General features: G+C 39.4%; 1 long non-coding RNA gene across 1 annotated transcript in view; it reads right to left on the bottom strand.

The window, feature by feature from the left end:
- Positions 1 to 238: 238 nt before the first annotated feature.
- LOC139083448 (uncharacterized) overlaps positions 239 to 25,504 on the bottom strand; it is an 81,979-nt gene continuing 56,713 nt past the window's right edge. Inside the window, exon 4 of the long non-coding RNA XR_011540156.1 lies at positions 239 to 381. This is a non-coding gene — a long non-coding RNA (uncharacterized lncRNA). The remainder of the gene's footprint in view (positions 382 to 25,504) is intronic.

Here is a 25,504-nt window from a genome sequence, read left to right as displayed (position 1 = left end):
CCTGAGGCTCCTCAGATGAGATGAGGATTTGGTTGCCTTGAGCCAACTGGGTACCCCCACAGCCCCATCACATTTCATCTGCAGTCAAGGGAAGTTGCCATGGCTCAGTCCTCTTCTATCCTTTTCCTCTCTGGGGATGGTTCAATCCCTCTGCCAGTGCCCTTCCTGTTTGCAATACACATACTGATTATCCTCCAACTTTGTTGGTAGCCTTCTGGTCCCTCAGTGGAGGACTCACCCATGGCATCTTCTTCTTCTCCCTTGGGTTACCTTGAGCAGTCTGGAGGGCCACAGTGAACAGGGCAGCTTGCCTTTTCATCTTCTTGTCTTCTCTTTCATCCTCAGTTACATCCTGGTTGTTGAATACTCTACAGGCAGCCTCTAGTAACAGAGCAGAACTAGTATCAGGACCTATAGCCAACTTTTCGAGCTTCCTGCGGAAGTCTGGAGAACTTTGAGATATGAAATAGGTGTTAAGAACCACTGTACTACCCTGGGCCTCAGGGTCCCAGTTTGTATATTGCCTGAGACAGTCCTGCAGCCTCAGTAAAAAGGTGGAGCAGTTTTCCTTAGAGCCTTGTTGGACCTCTCTCAATTCAGACCAGTTAATGGGTGGCTGGCTTACCATTTGTGTGGCTTTCAAAAGCAGACCCCGAAATTCTCCTAGCTTCTCTTGGTCATCAAGGTCATTGGGATTCCTAGAGTCAGTCCCGGGCACAGCCTGTTCACTGGGCCTGCAAATTTCTGACCCAGGGACATATTCATTAGCTGCTTCTTCCTTGGCTTTTAACAGAACAACTGACTTTTCCTCGGCTGCAAGGAGGGTAATTAACAGGCTTTGATTCTGTCCAGGTTGGATTGTGTATGGAGAGGATTCCATTTGTTAGGTGTATGAGTTCCTCTGGGTCAGCCCTCAGTCATTTAGTGTGTGCCTTCCGATTGTATAAATCAGAGATGGAAAAGGGGACGTGTAGCAGGGTGGTCAGGCTGCGTTACAAAGAAGATCATCTGCTCTTGGGTTAATGAGGAATACTCAAAAGCCTTCCAGTTCTGAGAGATGCATCCTAACAGGCTCTCTTTTGGGGTGGAGCTTCCCCCACCTCATGTTCTAGTGTCTTTTCTATGGTCCATTTCCAACCACCCAGGGGCAACTTATAATGGTTAGTGGTAATGCAGATACCATGAGATTTTGCCCAGAGGAAATTTAGCACCCTAGTAGCCTGAAAACAGCCCCAAGCCAAGTAAAAGCTGCTGTTTAGGCATTCAAACAAATCTAGAAGGTCAAGTACCAGGGGTTGAGAGCCATCTATAAGGAAAGCCTCTCAAATTCTTGCTCCATCAGGCAGTCCCAAAGAAGTAGACTGGGCAGAGTGTCAGGAGAGGCCTAAGGCATAAGATTTCAGACTGAATTTCTTGCTTTAGGAAAAGAAAGAGCTCAGTTGTGAGATTTTTCTGTTGACTGGGGAAAAGGCTTAGGTAGAGGTTCCTCCCTTTTGTTCGCCAAATCTTGCAAGTGGATGACTAAGGAGACAAAAGTACCCCACTGAGACCTGAGGAAGTGTTGTGAGAGGGAAAGGGAGACCAGTGGAAATCCTTTAGCAGAGAGTGAAGGGGAAAATAAAACTGATGCATGCTGGGTTTCACCCAGGGACCACCAATAACAAAGGCAAGGAAAAGAAAGAGACCTACGAGTCCAGACAGCCAGAATGGCAGAGGGACTGTAGATAACAAGATCAATGTCGGGCGTCCCCAACCAAAAGACACAAACTCAGAAACTCCAGAAGGGCCTCAAACACACACAAGACAGACTCAGTGACTCCAGAAAGGACTCAAACCCACAGCTCATCACTCCAGGACTTGAACCTTCAGAAAAGACAAGTCAAGGGTTCGATCACTCCCATTCCACCAGACCCAAAGCATTGGGCTTCTCCAATGGCCAAGCCATGTAATCCCTTAATTCCTTAAGTCAAGTTTAAGCAGACTTTGTGAGACAATTTACAGAAATAACTCTTATAGCTGTGTCATGGTGTTGGTTCCACTTACTTCTATAGAGAGATCCTCTGAGAAGATGCTCAGTGTAGCCGCTGGGTCTCCCAATGGGGCAGCGACATCAAGTCAGCAGCACAAACACCAAGAAGAGAGCCCTTGTGAGGTTCAATACCCCAACCCCCGTAGCATGAATGGGTTAGCTCCCGCCCACTGCTCCATACATTGGAAACCAGGTGGCAGGAGGACCAGAACCTCAGAGGGACAGAAGCGCCTTTGTGGAAACCAAATTTTATCAAACCAAAGTGCGTTTGCTTCTTGGTGAGTTGAAATCAAAGCCTTCGCCAGAAGTAGTTGTCATACACAGTACAATCTATTTACAGCAAATAAGGACATGACAGGGAATTATTTCCAAAGCTGTGGCTCCCTGGGCAAGGGAAAGCAGGTGCCTTTTATTTCAGATGGGGAGTGAATATTCAAAAGGGAGAGGTGAGTATTCACTTGCACAGGCACAGTTTAATAACATACTTCCACATACATTGCACATTATTGTAATAAGGCCCAAGTTCCTCTTGGGGCAGAGATCTTAACATTAAAATGAAGAAAAGGTACCTCTTGGGCACTTCTCGGCCCATCTACACGGGCATCACTCTTGTCGTGGGGTTTGGACCAGTTCAGATGGTTGGTGATTCCATCTGTTAGTGTAACTGAAAAACACCTTTGAGAAACAATTAAATGCTTTCAAAACTTCCTTTGAGTTACTTACGGCACTTAGTCAGTGGCAGTTTGAGGTGATCTATGGCAGCTTCCCCGACCTTCACCTCTAGCCTTCCCACAGTAGTAAAAGCCTCTACTCCTATTTTAAAACTTCTCATTCTCGTAATACATAGAATGGTTTCTGTTTTCCTGGCTCAAGTGTGACTCAACCACTTTTGGGTTCAGGCAAACAGAAATTCAAAGATGGAAATTTGCAATTCAATCTCTGATTTTATTAAGTTTACAAGCATTTCTCTACCACTTTGGTCAAAATGATCAAAGTATTTGTACATAGAAACCTGTGTTCACCCCTGCTCTCTCTGTGGTCTGGAAGTCAAGCAGCTTGGGGGTGAATGGCCCAAATCCCAGCAGTAGGTCCTGATTCCGTAATGTCTTCCTGTTACTCTCATTGTCCTTGCCTCAGTGATAGACTTTGGTTGCATGCTTGTCCTAAACCAAAACCAGTCACTGCACGGCATTCTCCTGGCCTCAGTTATCAGTTCAGGGAGCAGCATTTCATCCTGTTGGTTCAGCAGAGAGGAGCCCAGAAGTTCTGTTTGATGCTTGCTGAAGCACGGGTATAGGCTTCATGCAGATGTAAGGACTGAGGACTGGGGATGTTATGGCCATTTGAGACACATAGGTAGCAGTCTAAGCTCAAAACCAACATAGAAAGGAGTGTGGGGTCCCAAGAACTGCAGTAAATGAAGCCAGAGTCCTGACGTAAACATATTTAAACCTCCTCTACTTTGGGATGTGTGTCAGCTACACAGGGTTATATATCTTCTTCATGTGTTATTGCTAAGGACTATTTGAGCTACTTTTTCTATTCCTTGCCATTAGATACAACCCCATTCATGCCTAAAAGAGGTCCAGGAAAGCCATACCATGTAAAGAGGAAACTATGACTGTATGCCCATTTTTAATTATCTCATAAAGCTTTGAGTGAAAAAAGGAACGAAAAGTAATGGAGATTAAATTCAAATTCACATTCCAAATCACTCTGGCAGAGTAATGAGTGATAATCAATAATCAACTTCTCCCAGTGTGTTTATCCAATTCACTGCAACTTGCTAATCGAGAGGGACTGCTCTCTGTTAAAAATGTTTGGGTCTTGATATTCAGTCAGACTTAAGAATCTTCTCACTACAGGGAAAAATTAGGTAACGGAGACTCTGGGGCATATTGGAAAATAAAAGGAAGCTATTAAGTTGGTAATTTTATGCAGAAAGAAATCAAAGCACCAGCAGATAAAGAATAAGAAAAGAGTCAGACTTTCAGGAAGTGCCAAGCTGTCTCCTGTGATGCTTTTACATAACAAATACAACTTTTTTACTTATTCAACACTGTAGAGAGGAAGTACTGGGATGGCTATACACGAACCGAACATTGTAGAAAAGATTGTTTGGGGGGGAAGAGAGAACTTGCTGATAATGCAATACTTGCAAAACAAGCTTTTGCTATTTCCCTCTTGATACCACGTCTGTTCTCTACCAGGGCAATCATATCCAACAGTAATTGTCTAACAATTGTTCCGTACTGAGAAAATACTTCTGATTACAGACATTAACACTTCTAGGCATTAACCCTCCTCACTGTGATTACCCTTGAGCTTATTCTCACAAATGAATTAATATGCTGATCGCTTGGACTAATACAACCAGCAAAAGGGTGATGAATTGCTTCGAAATCAGATAAAATAAAGCATGACATCATTTAATTAATGTCATGGAAGTGAGGGGTTGAGGCAGAAAGAAAACATTTCCACTGGGGCTATCTTCCCAGAATGGGGTATGAAGCAGGGGCAGGAAGCAGGGAAATGAGGACCAAACCCAGTGTAACTGAAAGCGTTTTTGTTTTCCAGCAGGTGGATTTGGGTACTCCAAGGTGCTATTAGAGACAGTGATACTTTTGTAGCTAATTGCCCAGAGCACAGGCAATTGTGTGCCCCAGTGCAACATCTTAGAAGGCAAAAGGGGCTTGTTTCTCCGTTCTAGTGCTGAGAATAATCTGCCTTGTTAAATGGCTAACTTGAACCAAAAGGATAGTGTTAAAAAACAAAATTCATCCGAGTAAGTTTGAAGATCTAATCGGCTTTATTAGGCAATTCATGAATCGGGGAAGCATCTCATCTCACAGAAGAGTACCCAGAGGGCCTGTGCATGCAGAAGGCTTTTATGGGAAGGAGGGTGGGGCAAGGAAGTTATTGGGAAAAGAAAAGAAAGGGTTATTTTGGGCCAGGACATGTTTTTTAGGGGGAAAGGGACTGGCATGGGTTTGATCATGCAGATTGCCTCCGTAGTGGGACTCAGGAAATTCCAGATTGACTGTTTAAAGGGCACATTGCTGGGAGGGACTAAAGCTGCAACTAAATCTTGGTTTGCTGTCACAGGGGCCATTTTGGCTTGTTATTTCTTTTTTTAACAACACAAATATCAAAATTTTGGTTCTTAACTAGAAAATCAAACAAGCAAGTGAAAAACAAAGACGTGGAATAAAAGAAGTGCTACCTGAGTATGGTTAGGACACAAAATGAATTAACCTTCCTCACTCACATCCCACACTGTTGGGAGGCTTAGGAAGGGAACCAGGGGCTGGGTACCTGGAATTGAGTGCTCCTGATCAAGACTGAAAGGTAACTTGCTTCTGTAACTGTGAGGAGAGCAATCCGTCTTCCTGACTGTACCCCTGATGGTTAGTCCGCCCAACAGAAAGAGCTTTAGCAGAGCTGCTCAGAAATCAGTGGCATTTTATTGGATCATGGCTTGATTTCCTCCACTATCTTCTACTCATTTCCATCTTTGAAGAGCCCTGAACCAGCCAGCTAGGGATTTTTAAAGGAGACACATGCTTGATTTAAGGTGGCTTCTGAAGAGGAGCAAAATATGACATGCCAAAATATGGCTTTTTGGCATAGGGATTATTTTGAACTCTTATTTTTAAGAAACAGCAGAAACAGAGAAGTTCTGAAAACTGAGTAGAAGCTACCCTTTTGTAAGAGAAATTTACTTGTATAAGAGAAATCTCCATTTGTAAGGAGGTCACCCCCTCTGTACCAGGAAGGGAAGGATGACAATCTCTAGAAACTTTTATCAGTGGGGAAGGCAAGGATGTAAGCCTGCATAACAATCATACACTTTCTACTCCACTTTTCCTGGTTACCTCCCACAACTGGCTTCCCCAGTCCACCCAAGGCTCTTCTTTTGTCTTTAGCTGGAGATGGTACTTAAGGTAACAGCTTGGGCCATTTCTGAGAGCCATTTCAGTTTTCCTGGGTATCTCCCATGTATACAGGAGGTATACACATTACTACTTCTGCTTGTTTTCCTCCTGTTAATCTGCATTTTATTACAGAGGGGTCTGAGCCAGAACCTAGAAGGGTAGAAGGAAAATTATTTTTTCTACTCTACACTTTCTTCATTAACTTTATGTAGAATTTTAAAGCTATCTTTGAGATATAAAACCGATATATACCTTTTAAAAGTCCCATTGACAATAAGAGAAATTAAACACTTGAGACATTTGAGTTATAATTTTATATTCTTATATTTTTACAGAAAAAACAAATCTTGTTCATGTTTTTATTACATAACAGTAAGCAAAGACTCGTTGAGATTTTTGTTGCCTTCATTTGTCCTTTTATTGAGTAACAATGCATAACTTTGCAAACAGCAGGTTCTCAGCAATGCCTGTTACCTAATTAAACTTATATACAGCATCTGAGGGTGGAAGCTCAGTAACCCTACAGTCTGGTTTGGATCTCAGGGCCCTGCTGTGTGACTTTAGGCAACCTGTCTGACTCTGCATTTCCTCGACTGTAAACTGAGCTCAATAACATACTCATAAACTTGTGTAAGAATTCGATGTAGGAAACATATAAAGTAGCTTGTACTCAATAAATATTGATTTTTCTTCTCATCAATTTTTGAAATTGCCAACATTTATTGTTAGCACGATTCTATTAGTTCAACATGTTGATCCATTCAATGCACACTCACTCCTATACCCACATACACCTCACTCCCTAAAGTCTCTGTGTTCCCATGCTTATCCATTTTCAAACATTTTTTTGCCTAATGGTGAGAATAAACATCTTAAAATATAAACAGGATTTGTCATATTCCCTCCTTAATACCCTTCAATAATCTGACTTTACATTTAAACTGAAATCCAAACTTGTTTCCTTGCCTATGTTCTTGGACTTCTACCTCCCTGATTCATCTACACTGCTTTCTATCAAACTCTTTCTAGTCAACTATTAAAGAAAACGTTAAGGCTAAGAGACCAAAGAATGGGCACAGAGTGGACAAGTTTTACTGCCCAGCAAGGAGCCCAGTTTAGCATAGAATTTTGGCACTGGGTGAGGAGGTTGGATGAGGGGAAAACGAATAGGTCTTTTAAAGCCAAAAAGATCATTTTGAGTCCATCTGAGGAAAGCAAAGCCCCTAGCACTGCAGTTCCATCTGGGCTTGTTAGTTTAAGAGAGCGCCGGAGGGCCACGGGGTTTATGCTGATCATGTGGAGACCACATCCGGGATGCTGGTGTCCCCCTGCCTCTGTTAAGAAAGTGCCACGCCAGACTCAGAATGATGGCGCCCAGTCAGATCTGCTCCACAGTCCACACTGGACGGCCAGGTCAGAGTTTGCCATGGCACAACCGGCCTTCTTTGGAAACAAACATACCAGCTTCAGAGCTTTGCACATGCTCTTCCGCTGCATGGAGCATTCTTCTGCTCTTCGCATAACTCTCTACTTCTCTTTGTTCAGGTCTTACCTCAAATGTTACCTCTTCAAGGAGGTCTTTTCTGACCACCCCTTCAACCTCTAGTATCATTTTCTACCTCAGCTCATTTTTCTTCATTGTACTTGTAAAAATTTGTAAATATTCTACTTTTTTACTTATGTATATATGTGTTATGCAGGCATGTGTGTGAGCATCTATCTGTCTATCTATTAATCTCAGTACCCTATTAGACTGTAAGCTGCATATGGGAAGCGAGCTGCAATAGAAGGTGAATAGGATTTTTTTTCACCTCATTTTCTTTAATTCAACATGTAAAAGGAAAGCCATGAGGCCTAAACGGGTGCCAAAAAACCTGCTTATATTTAATTCATAGATATTACACAAAGATGCCACTCACATTTTTCAGGGGTATTACCAGTGAATCAAAATGAATATTCCTTCAGTAAAAAGGCTAAAACTTCATTTTTGTATGCATAGTGTTAATATTCATATATTTGTATGCAGTCAGCCTTGGGAGCAAGCAAATGTCCTCTAACTGCAATTTCAGAGTGGTCAAGGTAACAGACCTTTTTCATTAAGTACTTCCAAATTTCTAATCTATCCATGAACATGAAAAATCTGTGCTAATTAAAGCCTGTCATTGAGGCCAATAGTGCAGAGAGGACCCGGGGGCTCCTAGGATGGAAGGGAACAGACTCTGCATTGAATGTAACCGGGATTCTCTGTCCCACCATGCAAGACATTGCTTCCTTCTGGTTTTGTGACCTGATTCATGAGTAACTGTTAAAGTATTCAACAGGATTTTCACCTTGTAAAATGTTGATCAATTTTTGTAGCTAGGAAAAGGGAAACTACCCAATGTAGAGAACATTTGCTAGACAAATTTAATGGGTTAAATCTCTATCTCTTTTACCTCATCCTCTCATGTGCCTCCAGGATTTTAAACTCAAATGTCTTCAGAGTTCTGGAAGAGTGACTTTATTTTTTATTGGCAGCTGAGCTGTGCAGAATGAAGATCTCTGAGCTAGCTAAAGTGGGTAGCCACTGTCAGTTCCAGCGAATTCTTGTCATACAAAAATGAATTCGTGAATGCAGTTTTGTGAAATTTTCCAATTTTTCAAGACAAGTCAGATATCAAGATTTTTCAAAAATTATATGTATGTATTATAAATAATGTATATAATGTATATATACACTGTAAATATGTATGTATATAAACACATAAAGTATATGTTTATAAAAGTATGTAATGTATATAAATATATGTATATGTATTATATACATAATACTACTAACTAATTAAAAAATTTTTAAAACATTGTGTGGACAAACAACATGAGTCTGCAGGCTAAGTGCTCTCTACCAGCACGTGGTTTCAGCACTAAGAGTGTTTCATCCTCTAATGCAGTTCTATTCATTCGAAGTATCTGTGAGCAACACATGTAATTTTAAATTTCCTAGTAGCCACCTTAAAAGAAGTAAAAAGAAAGAGGGGAAATTAATATAAATAATGTAGTGTATTTTACTTAGCCCAACACATATAAAATATAATCATGCTCCTCATAAAGACACTTCAGTCAACGACGGACCACATATAGAATGGTGGTCCCACGAGATTAATACCATATAGCCTAGGTGTGTAGTAGGTTATACTGTCTAGGTTTGTGTGTGTACACTCTTTGATGGTCACACAATGACAAAATTGCCTAACGACGCACTTCTCAGAACGTATTCCTGTCATTAAGCAATGCATGATTGCATTGTACTTTTACCACATAATCAGTATAAAAATTATCGATGGGAAATTTTACATTCTTTTTGTTACACGACATCTATGAAATATGGAATGTGTTTTACACTTACATCTCAATTTAGATACTAAATTTTCATTGGAAATATTTGATCTGCGTTTAGATTTCATAAAATGTACAAGTTTAAAAGTTTGATTCACATACTCAAATTTTTCCAAAAATCCCCAGTTTTCCAATAACTGAATTGAGTACCAGTTTTAAAACTAAAATTAAATTAGTTAAAGTTAAATGAAACTAAAAATTCAGTGTCCCAGTTGCCCTAGCCTCATTGACGTGCTCAATAGCTCCGGGGTACAGTTGACTGCCATACTGGACAGTGATGCTCCACAGCTCTCCCAGCACGCTTCAGCGTTTCCTAAAGGAGAGAAAAGTTAAATCCTAAGGGAGAGCGAGGCCACTGACTTCTCCATTTATACAGAAGAAAGCAACTCTCCAGGGCCTAGGTCATTTCCTTTTTGGTGGTCAGCGTGGGAAATCAAACATGGATGATGGACTCAATGAATTCTCTTTTGCCTTTGGAAATACACATCTTCAAAAGTCTGAATGATCCTCTTTTAGTTTGTCTAAGATTTCCCCAACTCATCTTTCAATTGACTATATTTTAACTTAAAGATTACCCAATGCTTTTGATTATTAAAACAATACTGCATTATGTGATATTACATGTAGGTACATGCAAACCCTTAAAAATTGAACACTACACCAACGGTTCCCCCAAATACCCAACTCCACTACCAGAGATAAGTTTCATAGACATTTTGATGTGTACCCTTTCAAACTACACACACATACAGACACACACAAACACATGGCCACACACAGTTATTTATATATTTCAGTGACTATCTATATCTACCTTAATAGGGAGGATTAAAAGCTGCTTTTAATAGCTGACTGTATTTGCGTTGGATTCTCCGGAAATTCAGCAGAATTTTCTTTTAGAGAATGACCCTTTTATTACGTAAAATCTTGATGGAATGCTTTTTAATGGGAAAGTTTCAGGCATTTAGATATAGTCTGAAATGAGAGGCCTATTACAAAAAAGTTAAATTGATTTGCCTTATATAGTAGAGGAATATTAAGATTTTGGGTCTTTCTCTGGCGAGCAGCAGTTTAGAGATCAGGAACTGACAGAACAGTGAGTTACAGAAAGTAGTTCCTAAAGAGAGAAGCCTGGCAGAGAAAAGGACAGAACAGATAAGAAATGTCCTGTGGCATAGATGACCTAGGGGTTTAGAATTGGTATGTGTATCATTAAATATTAATCTGTTGCCTGTTGTGCGCCATACTGTCATCTTCTTTAGAAATTCCCAAGCAAAAGTCTTGGAGAATATGCAATAGCTATAAGTTGTTTTCTGGCAGCATGGGTTATAGAAATGAACCATCTCAGGATGTAAGACCATAATAGGAATCAAGAAGCCTGTAGAATGAGGATAAAAATGTCAACTTCTTGATAATCCTAGAAGTATTGGGTAAAGAACTTGACTACCCAAATAATTGGGGTGGGCTTCAGTAAGTTTATTTAAATTAAAAAAAAAAAAAAGATTACCTTAGAGAACTGTGTGACATTCAGGTAGCAGATATTTGAATCACATATTGATGTGAGTATGTGTCCATACGCATGTTTGAATTGTGTAAGTTTTTACAAGTTTCATATTATGCAAAATGGTTAATCACATCCTCTCTCTCATTCTCTGTTGAATTTATTTATTTATTTTTTAAGATTGGCACCTGAGCTAACATCTGTTACCAATCTTCTTGTTTTTTTCTTCTTCTTCTTCTCCCCAAAGCCTCCCAGTACATAGTTGTATATTCTAGTTGTGGGTCCTTCTAGTTCTGCTAAGTGGGACACCGCCTCAGCATGGCCTGAGGAGAGGTGCCATGTCCCCACCCAGAATCCAAATCAGTGAAACCCTGGGCACCTGAAGCAGAGTGTGCAAACTTAACCACTCAGCCACGGGGCTGGCCTCTGTGTTATTTTTAATGGTCAAAGGTTATGCCGATTTTCATTCTAAATCATACTGTATGTGAAAATCTCTTTCCTTGATCTGCTCATTATCTATTTTTTTTAAGCATTACTAATCTCATGGAAAAAAACTAGTGAATCATCATTTTAATTTTTATTTATTTTATTGTAGTGTGTTTGAATATTTCATGTTTATTAGCCCATTGAATTTCTTCTTGTCAAGATGGCATCATTCTTCTCATTTTGATGCATTCCCTCTAAAAACACAGCAATCTTAGATAAAAATACAAATAGAAACACAAGAAGTAGTTGGGATAAATATAAATTTATCAAGATAAATATGATTAGAAAATGTTCCTTTACACATTTTTTATCTTATATTGATCTTTATAATATTAATTTTTAGAATTGTTTACATATTACATTATAAACCTTTAACTTACTATATATATGGCAAATCATGATTTCTAGTTTAATTTTTTAATCATTTTTTCATATAGTTTTGTTTTTCATATTATTGAATCAAATTTCTCTGTCATTTCCATTAAAGTTTCTTTCTTTATTTCATGCTTAGAATTTCTGCAACATTATTTAATAGCAACATTATTCAAATTTATTATTTAAAATAAATAAAATATTTTTATTTATATAGAAATCAATTAAATAATTAACTGATTATTAGTGTATCATAATTATCTCTCAATAATTTTTAGATGAAGGCTTAAATTAAATAGATTTCACTGTCAGAGGTAATGATTAGGGATTGCGAAGTTTGTTTCCATTTGCAAAAAAAGCTAACAATAACTAAGATTCATAGAGTTTTTGATGTGCGATTCAACCGTCAATATTTTTCTAAAAACAACCACAGTGCATTATTTTCTATACTGACACAATAAATCAATACCAATAGAGAAACTATTAAGAAAAAACTTCCATTTTGTTGACAGGTCATAAAATCTGCATTTCCTTTGCTTTTCTCGGAAATTACCCAGAAACAGCAAGGATGATGGAAAATGGAAACCTTCCATTTTTGCAAAAATTAGGGGAAAAAATAAGTGGAAATAATGACATAAGAACTGAAGATTGAACAGGGATGTGGGCAAAAGTAGAGAGAAGATAGGCCTGAATGCAAATCTCAGAAGGAAGAAGCAAATGGGTAACTCTCCAAAGTGAAAATTCATTGGTTTATCATATCTTATGTTCAGGCCCTAGAATGTTTTCTGTAGCACATGGGAAATGCATTAAAAGCAATGGAGTTAATTAAAATGCCCTCTGTATGTTAAAAAGTGAGTAAACAAGCCCAGTGGGTCCATTTTCCTTTAAAATTCCATTATTATGTGCTCGAATAAATGCTAATTAATCCCTTAGATTAGCATTTATCCCTGAAATGTCACCACCTGTACTTACTACTACCAGCTTATACAGTATTTTAGTGTGTTAATTAAAAGAATTTCATATGATGCGCTATTTTAGCCCAGGGCTTGTTTCTAGGTTAAATTCACTTTCATCATTGCTCTTCAGAATTGGTGGGCTTTTAAAATGTAAGAACAAATCTCTGGATAACTGATATTTTTCCTAAGAAACTGAGATCTATTTCTGTTGATTTCTAAATGACCATGATTTTCTTAGTATATACACTTATTTTTTTAAGTTACTTACTAAAGGCCTTATTCAGTTAGAAAAAGCACTAGAAATTTGCTCATCCTAGATTGACTGAAACTAATGCGAATCAAGAATGAAAATTTCATTCTTAACTCATATACGTGTGTATATGTACGTATCTATTTTTAACATGTATATACACACTGTATAAACGTACTGCTTTCTCTGACATGTAAGGCTGGTCTCCACGCAAGCTCCCCACTTTCCAAAAACTTTAGCATCTACTAGGAACTTTGACACAGCCAGAATAGAATCAATATTGGAAGTATCAGAAAAATAAGTATTGGAAGTTAGAAGCCCAGCGAAGAGAGAAATCACTGATATTTATGGCTGAACATCTCTCTGACTATGTCAGAAATGCTTCTTAGAAAAAGTAGGATTTGAATTTAATGGACACAGAAGTGTACAGATTTCAAAACAAGAGAAGTTCTTTCCATTGTAACTAAAGGCAATCCCACTTATTAATATATCTTTAATTAAGACTCTGTCTCTCTCTCTCTTTTTTTTTTTTTTGCTAAGGAAGATTGGCCCTGAGCTAGCATCTATTGCCAATCTTTCTCTTTTTGCTTGATGAGGATTCTCCCTGAGCTAAAATCCATACCAGTTTTCTTCTATTTTTGTATGTGGGATGCAGCCATAGCATGGCCTGATGAGCAGTGTGTAGGTCCACACCTGGGATCCAAATTTGTGAACCCCCGGACACTGAAGTGGAGCACACAAACTTAACCACTATGCCACTGGACCAGGCCCTAAGACTTTTTTTTAAAGCAGTTCATGTGAGTTCAGCATTATAATACAATGAGAACGTAGGTGACCTGGACCTCAAATCTCAGATGAACCACTCGATAGCTTTTGTGCAAATTACTTGAGTTATTGTACACTCAGTCTCCTAAACTATAAATTGTCTATAATAATACCTACTTCATGAGGTTGTAAAGATTAAATGAGAAAAATTACAGGAATGCTCAAAGTGTTGCTCAAAAATGATAGCTATTAATATAGTACAATGGTTAACTTATTTTGAATTAGTTAATTCTAATTTATTTTGATATTTAGATTTGCTCAAGTATGTTAAGGCACTCAGTAAGTCTGTGATAGTTTATTTAGGTTATTGATGGCACACCAATTAACACTATAGATATATAACAATCTTTTTGTTTTATTTCCATGATGAATCTTATTCTATGTCCTTAGGGAAATTTGGATTTTTTTCTATCTATTCCAAAGATAGGAAACCACTATTGATTCCTCACCTTGATCTTTAATATTTAGATGTGACAGCTTCCATATATACCTCAGAAATGATATTAGTGTAGGGGGAGCAGAATGTCAGAATGCTTTAGATGGGGCCTAGGACTACGATTTTAATTACTCAACGTCTCAAATTCGGGTAAATAGTTGTCTTGACTGATTCAGTTTTTTATAAGCACTTTTGATCCAATTTCTCTAAGGTGGAGTTCCAAAGGAGAAAAAAGAAACCCTCTAAATATCAATATAAACGTGCTTAATTATAGCTTGACAGTTAGCCAGCAGCACTGTGAAAGGAAAAGTTCATTAGGGAAAATAATAAATGCAGGAGTGAGTTGGATTAGAAGTATAAAAACTAGACTAATCAGTGCTCATGCAGCTTTTTTCCATCCCTTCTCCTAAGAAGTAGAAGAAACAAGTCCAAATATGGTATCCAAAATGGCACGGTGAAATTAGGTGGGATCCCACCAATACTAGTATCCAAAACAGTCCATGATGAGTGGGAATCCATGTTTCTGAGAAGCAATATCGATTATAAAAAATTCTCCAACTTTCCAACCCTCCGTATAGCCACATAATTTTCAATGAAGCTTTGTAACTTCTCTCATGAATGGGTACCATCTATTTCCCTACCCCTTGATCTGAGCTGCCTTGTTTTGCTAAAAAGACTGTTGCCGAGGTGATGGTGTGTCAGTAGCGAGTCTAGTCCTCAAAGTTCTCGAATTCTCTTAGCTCCCTTCAATTCCTGTCTCCTCCATTAGAACAAGCCCAGGTCAACCTGCTGGAGGAGAATTTAGGTACGCCCTCTCCAGAACCTGAACTGCAGGTCATTGTAGACGTGTGAGCAGCTGAAAACTAAACCCCTGCCTAGCTGAGCCCGGCCTAAATTGCTTAAACCCAGAATTGCGAGCTAAACGAACGTGTTATGTTAAGTCACATGTTTTGGAGCTAGTGATATCTACCTGACAAAATTGGCGATAGCTATGGTTAGGGGAGGGCTTCCTCAACAGCCCACACAGTCCATCTGATTTGGAGCTAGATCTCGGCCAACCCGTAAGGGTACAGGAGCAGCATCTTATTCCAACAGTGCTAGAAAATTTTTCACAGCTCAAGCCAGAGGCTGAAGGTAAAGGCCAAGCACAGGAAAGAACTGGAGTGAATCAGTAACACAGCTTCGACCTGGTGATCCTGATTGGAAAACAGGATTCCCACTAAAACTCACTGACAAACAGGGTGTCTAGACACAGTTCAAAACAGTTGTCAGTTTGAGCAATTCTAGACATTCTGAGGCTGACACCAGCCTTAATAAGAACTGGACAGAGGTGAGCTTGCAGGTGGCAGACCTCAGTCACTAACGCTGAGAGATGTGACCAAGGCAGGAATGAGACAATGAGGAGAGCTAGGAAGTCAGCTAGAAGTTCAGTGCTGTGCAGAGGTGATAGGAAGAAATTTCATGCACGTGTATCTTCCCTCTGCCTCCAAGTCTTCTCATCATCACGCCCCTCCTTTATTCTCCCCACGTGAACTAAATTTTATCTTATTTTATTAAAAATGTATACACAGTTTTAAAGGCAGATTATAATCATCAGGCAAGTCTGGTTATGGCTATTGTGTTATTTATAGAACAGGTAAAAAGGGACCATAAATAATGGAGAACAGCGAAGAGTTATAAGAACATCTGACAAGTTTGTCATCTTTAGGATGCTTGGGAGAATCAATGAGGAGGACAAGGATTTGCCTAGATAGCATTGAGTTAATGGATATTGGTGGGAATGCTTAGCGCTCGCTCTGGATACATCTTCATCTGACGTAATTACATTGAATGCTGGACGATAGATTTTAAAAAGATCAACAGCACCTGGAACAAATGAAGAAAAGTAGGCCCAGCACTTGAAAGATCTGGCAGCCTTCTTTGAAGGAAATAGTTGCAAGAGCTTAGAACTTTTCTTGGGAAAAATAGAAGACAAAAAAAGGAATGACCATGGTCTTTAAATGTGTAAAAATCAGTAATGTGGCTCATTCTGAGTTTCTCTGTGGCAAAGAAACTGGACATGGAAATAGAATTCAGCCTGCAAGGGAGACAAGCTGTAGAAGAGAGAGAAACTCAAACTTTAAAACAAAACTGAAGTTTGATTTGGTTATATTTTGAGATTGGAAACTCGTTTACCAAATGAGACTATGTTGCATAACTTAAAGTTTAATTACCTAGGTATAAGTAGAAAGCACCATTCTACACAGTAGATTTAAAGGGACAATGAGAAAGAATAAGGATGCTTCCTATCTTATGAAATACTGGTTCACATAACAATTACATATGTTTTTATGTTTTCTAAATAACGCTTTGCTCTCCTATGCTTATTATATTTTGAATTCAGTTGATCAATGTGAATGGAAAGCAAGAGATGACATCTTTCATGTAGTGGATCCTAAACATTTCCCTGTTCTGATCTGTCAACAGATGTTAACAGCACAAAGTTGTAAACTAGTAAAATATTTGTATCATTTAAACTTTTGGGGAGCAAAAACTTTTCCTCTACCCTTCCAAATTTTTCTGGCTGTTCTAAGAATTAAATTAACGTGAGACAGATTAACAGGAGAAAATCAAATTTAATTTTGTACGTACAGGAGCTCCATAAGATTATGAGACCCAAAGAAGTGACCAAAGCAGGCAACTTTTATACCTTTTAGATAAAGAGATAATACATTTGTGAAGAACTCACAAGACAAAGAAACTTAGGGTTGGGTACTAAATAGTGAAGAAATTAAGCAGAGTCTGTTTACACAGCCCTCTTGGCCAGCCCTGAATTCCATATCTCTGATGATAAGGATGTCTCCCCACCTCTTGGTGTGGAAGGGTATCTTTCACATGGGGGATTTATCTCCTCTTTCAGGGGACAGAGAGGAGGGTCAGAGTGTTCCTCTTGCAGTGGTTATTTCTTAAGTAACTTTAATTCCAAACAATCACTATGCCAAAGTGGCATATTTTGCAGTAACCTGCCTTGAACCCCATCAAAATTATACACATGCACAATTGTTAAAATCAGTTGTCTTACCAAAGCACATAATCACCTGAAAAAAATAATTAAAGCTCATTTTCACATTATTTTGACTATACAGTACACTACAATTTTCTGAGATTTTTCTTTAATTCATTGGGCATTACTTAGATAGAATACATTTATTCAAATTGAAATATAGCGGTTTACTATCACGAAAAAGGTAAGAGCCCCAAATGCAAAAGAAACACTGATTCAAGTGAGCTATTGAGGTCATTTGGTTACATTCTAGAACATAATTCCAGCATATATATAGCACCATCATGTGTTGATCCCCATTGAAAGAGGTTAGGAACGGCTGAGGTTGAATTTGGCTGTGAAGAAATGGAACCCATATGGTAGGAAAGGATACTCAGCTGGAATGCTGGTCCAAACAAAGGAAGAAAGCAGCCCATTATCTAGTTTTGAAAATAATAAAAAACATTTCAAAGGGTTTTCTTTTTTAGTTATTCCTTAAGCACACTTGAGGTTCCTTCTCTGGGCAGGAGAGCGATTGGTAATATTTGAAACATCTCTTCTTTTTTGTCAAAATGTTTTTGTGAGTATTTTTCGTAGTTGATGAGCAATTTGATTCACTTTATTTGAAGAGAATCATCTTCACCAGAGAACCAAAACAGATTATGTTGGGAAATGAATTTATTTTTCTAAAAAGCAATCATATTCTGTGAAAAGTTGGAAGAAATTATTGTGATTCCACCGGGGAGTAAAAAGGCCTCAATCTTAAGCATAATATACCCATGGCTCTCCCAGGATTGATCTATTTTCAATGCCAATGAAGGATATAAAACTTTATGTTTTAGTTACTTAGAAAATTCATGGAACAAAAATAAGCTGTATTTCTTTTTTTCTGCTTAGAGGTATTTATTTGTGCAGCCTCAGGAATAATTTTTTAAAACAGAGGAATCTTCTTTTCTCTGTACTTTCTAAGTCTTTCTTTGGTAGAATATGTGCTAACTTTTTGAGGGATGGAAGAGCAACTTTTCAGCTATAAAAAATAAAAGAAAAAAAAGGCAATAGTTGTCAATATCACCTTGTTCATTCCTTGGGCAGCTGATTCATCACATGGATCCATTTTATATTTAAAGTTTCCAAATTACTGCTAAGGCATTTGCAAATTACACACATTTTCAGGGAAATTGCCTATTCTATCTTCTCCTAAGATTAAAAGAAAATATTTCCAAAATTTCAACTGTGGTTCCATCCACAACCCTTGTGTAATGTTTGGATAAAATTGACTTTTCTTTAGGAAATCTTATGCTAGTTCCTTTACAGATACCCTTCTGTAGTTAGCATTAAAACAAACTTAAGAGGACACAATCACACACACACACACAAACATGAAGACTACTTTTATTTAAATTACACAAAGATAAACAGCAAATTAGTTTTTCCTGAACTCAGATGGCTGGCATCTCACCTGGCTCACCTCTCCCTGCAAAATATAATTATTACCTTAAAAAAAGATTTTCAAAATCTAGAAGGTGCATTTATTTTCAGTAGGTCAAAAAAATGTTTTATATTAGTTTTATTTGAGATTAATTTTTAGCTTTTATATTTAACAATTAGTTATATATTTAACAATTATTAGTTAAATATTACATTAATTTTATTATTATCGTTTATTAATTTGCTTGTACTTTATAAATTTGCAAATTTATAACCGTTTATTTATTAATATTAAATATTATATTAATTCTTTAATATAAAATTCATTTTATATTTAACAATTACAACTCAGATATGATCTGTAAAATATTTTATTCTTCTGATTATTGTGCTTTTTTAAAAAATACTTTTGATTTGAGATCTATTTCTTTTTCCCTCTCTCCCTCCTTTCCTCTCACTCTCTCTCTGACTCTCCTTCCTTCCCTCCCTCCTTTCCTCTCTCCCTCTCTCCTTCACTCTTTCTTTTTACTGGTCCCCTATCTACGAGTGAATTTGGAGGATTTTCCCTATTTGTCATCAGGCTAATTCATGACTTAGACAGTTTTAGACCACAAATGTCAACCTGGCCTCTTTTTTTCAAATTTTATGGGGAAGATTGTCACTGAGCTGACATCTGTGCCAATCTTCCCCTGTGTTGTATGTGGGATGCCGCTACAACATGACTTGGCGAGTGGTGCTACGTCTGCGCCCAGGATCCAAACCTGTGAACCTGGGCCACCAAACCTGGGCCACTTAAGCAGAGTGTGCGAACTTAACCACTAGGCCACTGGGCCGGCCCCCCAACCTCCTTTTTAAAAGTCTAAATTACATTGAGACTAAGGAGCAATTTTTCTCACTGAGTCATTGTTACTTTTCCACAATGGTCAATGATGCATGTCCTGTCCACAAGGGAAAGCAGAGAAGGTGAGGGAGTAGAGCGCAAGGTGATCATCTCAACAGTGATGCGCCAAAATCCTAGTAAAGCATAATTAAGTGACAGTTTCTTATGGTAGACAGAATTGTCATTAACTCTGCTGAACCATAAAATATGATAATTTTGCACAGGTAGTCTGCTTGCTGGAATAAATCATAATTTCTTCTGGGTTTCGAATTTGATGTCAGGTCCTTTCCTATATCTGTTGTTACAAAGAAAAAGTTTAAATGCTCATTTAAAAATATAGTGGATAAACTGTATAACTCCTTTTTAAAATTTTTGAAACAGGTGCAGAAAGTAGAGATAATCATTCTTTATTGATTAGTTGGCTGATGAATTCTCTTTTACCCCCATTTCTTCCTTACTCTCCACCAAAAGCAGCTCTATTGATGTTCCAGGTATGCAGAATTGCGAAATACGTAGTACTGTCATCACGTCACCTTCTCTAACTCTGACACTCCTGTTCCCTCTTTTACTGACCATTGTGATTATGTTGGTCCCACACAGATAATCCATGATAATCTCCCCATCTCAAGATCCATAATTTAATCACATCTGCCAAATCCCTTATGTTACATAAGCTAACACATTCACAGAATATGAAGATTAGGATGTAGGCATCTTTGGAGGGTCATGATTCTGCCTACCACAATGCCAGAAAACATGGACATGGGCTTTGTTTTGGTCCTTGACTGTCACTATCTTTACTGTTGTTCCCTCGGGTGGGATATGCTGTTCCAGAGAGTGCAAAGTTTCTTCACAGGGCTATCCACCCCATCAGCTGCAGACTTGGCCATAGACCTCTTGGAAGTATGTCAAGGCCTCAATATGTGTCCTTCCTGTTATCATTTCCCTGCCAATGACACTGTATGCAAGTAGGTCACAGGTTCCTGACAGATAAACTTCTCAAACTTCATCATTTTCCCATTTCAGCAAGCTAATCAGTTTCATCTGGTCTAGCCACCCCTGGCTTTTCCAAGCCTTCATTTCCCTCCTGCTCACAGGTTACCCAGCTACATTGCTTAACTGAGTCTGAGCTTTCTTGAACAAAAGACCATGTTGTATTGCCCGGCAAATTCCATGCTGGGCACTATTTTTCTAAATGAGCAGAAGCACTCCTTATATTTAGGAACATAAGGATTTAATTACCTTCTTAAGATGGGCAAGCACACACCTACACCAGTGAAGGGGAAAAAAGTTATACAAATTACTAAATTAAAATTTGCCTACCAAATTAGGTAATGTGCTTATTGTTTAAGAGTTTTGTTCATTCTTTTGGTTATACTCGCTTTGTGAGATCATGGACAATATCCTATGAGGATGCCAAAATCACGGCTGGACACAGAAAAATCCTGCCAATTGAGATGGTCATGTATAACCTTTATTGACACACTTAGATGTATAGATTGACTATCAGCTTTTTCTGCACCTTTTTCCAGTTGAGCAGCTTTTTCTTTTTTCCTATTCTGGTGGAATGCAACTGATTCTAACGCATTTTCTGTCGAACAATTTTTTACTTCACCTCTGATTGGCTTGTGGCTCCTGCTGATTGACAGGCAAGTCCACAGCTGTGAGTTCTCTTTTGAAGCTATTTTATCTTTTCTCTTTGACTTTCCTTTAATTTGATTGGATTCACTCTTGGAGCACCCTGTGGAAAGAACCCTGATTACTCTCTTTTCCGCTGTGAGTTGGTAGATGGCAAAGCGCACTCTGCGGTCTTATCCCTTCTTTGTTAGGACTGGCTGCCCAAGGAAGCCCTGGGAGTGCTTATCTCAGCTGGCAGATAACAGCTCCCAGGTTTAAACTTCAAAGGCAAGACCCAGGCAGCCCCAAAGAAGGAGACTTCAGTCAGCTTCGGGGGTGAGTGAGCTGGTCCTGTGGCTACTTTTGGAACTGTGAAAGGCATGCTGAGAAGTCAGGCTACCCTCTAGATCTCGAGGTCACTTTTTCACATGTGGGTAGTATTTGCAGGGCCCCGGAAGGAGCCGACTCCTTCGTTCTAAGGGCCAGGCCAGGGACACTCTCAGCGGTTGGGCTGTCGCCGGGAGCAGTTACTGACCTTCTAGCCAAAGACGCCTCAGACCGCGCGTCAGGGGTGGTCGGGAGGCGGCTCCGCACAGGACTGCTCATTAGCTCCAGCCAGATTAGGAGTTTTGTGCTACAACATGAGTGATTCATGTCTTGAACTGACAGATCACATGCACTCAGTAACTGTGGCTCAAGGTTTCACAGGAACCTCTCTCAAATGTTTTTTTCTTTTTCCAAAACACAGATACCTGTGAATGTCTGCAGCATGTTTTTTAAATCCCAAAGTTAGAATGGCTAGAATGTCAAAGAAAAAATATGCTAAAGTTTTTTTCCCCGGAGATAATGCCATAATGGCTATCCATTTTCCATTCTCTCTTCTCTTCTCTTTTCACATGTGTGCACACACACATACACACACTCACAGATGCTTGTGACTGGACTTGCTCATGGAGCGCACAGCAGACAGAACACCGGTTATTCCCTTTTTCATTGTTACTATCCACATATGACAGAAAGAGAAGACACTGTAGGGCAACCCCTGCTTCTCAGTGCCCTGGGTCTCTGCTGAGTTTGTGGTAGGCTTGATCTTCAGGCAGTTTCTTAACCCTCTAAGCCTTACTTGTTTCATCAGAAAATGAGCCTCACAGTAGTATCAACCTTCTCTGGTTATTGTCAGGAGTTAATGAGACAATATTAAGTATTCAATAGATGTAATAGGTTATTATTGTTATTGTTGGCCCCTTCCTAATCGTTCCCATCAGAAGTCTCTGGCCCAGTGTGTGTTTGTGTGTGTGGGAGTCAAGTTTGGAAAAGAAGGGAAGAAGGTTACTCTTGTTCCCACACTCACAGTTGCTGCCCAACCTGTGATCACACTACCCTGTTGTCCTTTTCTGTCACTTTCCTTTTGATTCTTTGAGCTTTGGCCTCCTGCTTGGTTTCTTTCCACTCCATTGTCAGCCTTCAGACCACAGATCTCCATGAGGCCCAGGGCGGCTGTCAGCCCGGGTGCCGACCCTGCCAGACTCCAGTCTCTGAGCTTTTCTCACTTGGCCAGCAGGGAAATGCCTTATGAGCAGCTCTGTCATAGGGGATTCCTCTGCCAGATTGTTTGCCCAAAATGGCAGCTCTCTTCTTTCTGAGAAGCCTTATGGGTGGAGAGAGAGCAGAACAGAGGACCAGGTGGGTGGGTGGTCAGGCAGAAACAACCTCACATGGTGCCTGGAATCATTGCTGTCTTTAATATGTGCACTGCGGTTGCCCAGTCTGCCCACTCTGCTAGTCTTCTAAATGCATAATGAATTTCCCTAAAGGTCCTTTTATGTCCTGCCAGTTCTGCTGTCCATGGGAAAGGTCATTATATATGTGAATCTCAATTGTGGCAAAAGTTCACACTTTCCCACAAGGCTCCTGACACTAACATTTATGTTACTATCGAAATATACTCAAGAATGATGTTGTTGAACCACACTGAACAGCCCAACTATTTTTGATAGTTTACCAACAAAGATGCCAACAATTGCACAAGCGCATTGCAGTCCTAACTCAGTGCCTGCTATGCAGGAGGCACCCAATAAATGTTGACTTGCACATTAGGAGCAGAATGTTCTGCAATATGGTTTTTAATTCCTATTTTAGAAATGATGGTAGCTATTTAGAAATGATATGTAATGAACTGAGAGTTTGTATGAATTTAATTGTGTTTATCTGAGGTCCAATAAAATAATACTTCAATGAAATGTTAGAAAAGTCTGTTTTATCTATCATAACATGGCTGCTGCTGACATGTTGAAGCTTACCCAGAGGTTTCATTTATGAGTGAGTTCATTTAGTTTTCTCCTAGAATTGTCTCCTCTACTTCTTTACTCCATTATTCAGTCACTTCCCAAAATCCCTTCTGCACACACATACACATTCCCACATCAGTGGAGCTCAGCTTCTGCCCTGAGTTACCTTCAGGTCCACAATTGGGACCATATTTGCAGATAAATAAGTGGATTGAGGAGGCCGGCCTGGTGGCTCAGCGGTCAAGTGCACACCCTCCCCTTGACAGCCCGGGGTTCGGAAGTTCAGATCCCAGGTGCAAACATGGAACCATTTGGCAAGCCATGATGCGGCAGGTGTCCCAAATATAAAGTAGAGGAAGATGGGCACAGATGTTGGCTCAGGGCCAGTCTTCCTCTGCAAAAAGAGGAGGATTGGCAGCAGATGTTAGCTCAGGGCTAATCTTCCTCAAAATAAATAAATAAATAAATAAGTGGATTGAAACTTTAACTTAGCCATGGTGTCTTTCTTAACCCTTCGCAGTGATTTCATCTTTTAAACCAGGGGCTACTGAGGCACATCAATTGTCCCCAGACTATCTGTATCCTTACTGCTTCCATTATAGAGTAATCATTGTGGATCTCAAGGACAAGTGCTGGATACCACTCAGCGACCGACCTGAGTAAAATGTTAACATGTACAAACAGTTAAAATACATTTCCCCTGGTTGGAGGAGATGTAGAGGGTTGCAGTTTGAGAGGTTGGTGGCCACATTGATGGTGAAGGGGGCAGGGCTGACTCTATTTCTCCTAGATTATCATTCAATCAAGAAACAGTTACTCAGTATCTATTATCCACCAGGAACTGGTCCAGGGAGTGACGGTGCAACCAATCTTGAATAAAATGGACAAAGTCCATGCCTTGTAGGGTTTACCATAAAGTTGGGAATGCGGGCAAGTAAACAAGATGATCCTTTTACATATACTAGAGTGTGTTAAGCACTCTGATGTGAAAGTGCGTGATTCTAAAGATCATATGTGAGAAACGCCTAAATTTCCTTGATTATCTCTGTGTTCTATAAGTGGTCAAACAAAAATCTTTGGAGGAAATATCTAAGCATCTGAAGGATGAAGAAGAATTAACTAAGTCAAGAGAAGGGGGAAGCATATTCTGGGCAAAGGAAACAGTATGCAAATCAAGAAAGAGTATGGCTCGTTCAGGAAGCTGAAAGTCATTCCATAATGGTTGAGTGGAAAGTATAAGGGCAGGAAGTGTAACGAGAGAGGACACTGGGAACTTCAGTAAGCCCAGATATGCACAGCTTTGGAATTCATGTTGAAGAATTTGGATGCTGGGGCTGGCCCCGTGGCTGAGTGATTAAGTTCGCGCTCTGCTTTGGTGGCCCAGGGTTTTGCTGGTTCAGATCCTGGGCGCGGACAAGGCACTGCTCATCAGGCCATGCAGAGGTGGTGTCCCACATAGCACAACCAGAGACACTCACAACTAGAATGTACAACTATGTACTGGGGGACTTTGGGGAGAGAAAGAAAAAAAAAAGAAAAAAGATTGACAACAGGTGTTAACTCAACTGCCAATTTTTAAGGAAAAAAAAAAGCCTATCCTCTTTTTAAAAGGAAAAATAAAAAGAATTTGGATGTTATTCTAAAAGTTTGGAGAGTAGGGGATAATGAGGTCAGATCATTCTGGCTGCAGTGTACTAAATGGATGGGAAGAAGACTGGAATGGAAGCATGGAGACCAGAGAAGAGACTGCAGAAATTCAAGCCAGGGCTGCTAGCGGCCAGAACCATGACTGTAGACAGGATGGTAGGCAGAATGATGGCTCCCCAAAGATGTCCACATGCTAATCCCCAGAACCGAGATTCTGTTATGTTCCATGGCAAAGGGAGTTACAGATGCAGATGGAATTAAAGTTGCTAATCAGCTGACTTTAAAATAAGGAGATTATCCTGGATTATTGGGTTGGCCCAATGTAATCACAAGGTCCTTGACAGTGGAAGGGAGACAGAAGAGGAGGTTAGAGTCAGAGATTTGAAAATGCTTCATTGCTGGCTTTGAAGATGGAGGAAAGGAGCCATTAACTGAAGAACACGAGAAGTCTTGAGAA

Source organism: Equus przewalskii, chromosome 5, assembly GCF_037783145.1.
Source record: "Equus przewalskii isolate Varuska chromosome 5, EquPr2, whole genome shotgun sequence".
Lineage (NCBI taxonomy): Eukaryota > Metazoa > Chordata > Mammalia > Perissodactyla > Equidae > Equus > Equus przewalskii.
The sequence above is the reverse complement of the archived record's forward strand: the minus strand, read 5'-3'. Positions and strand labels throughout refer to the sequence as shown.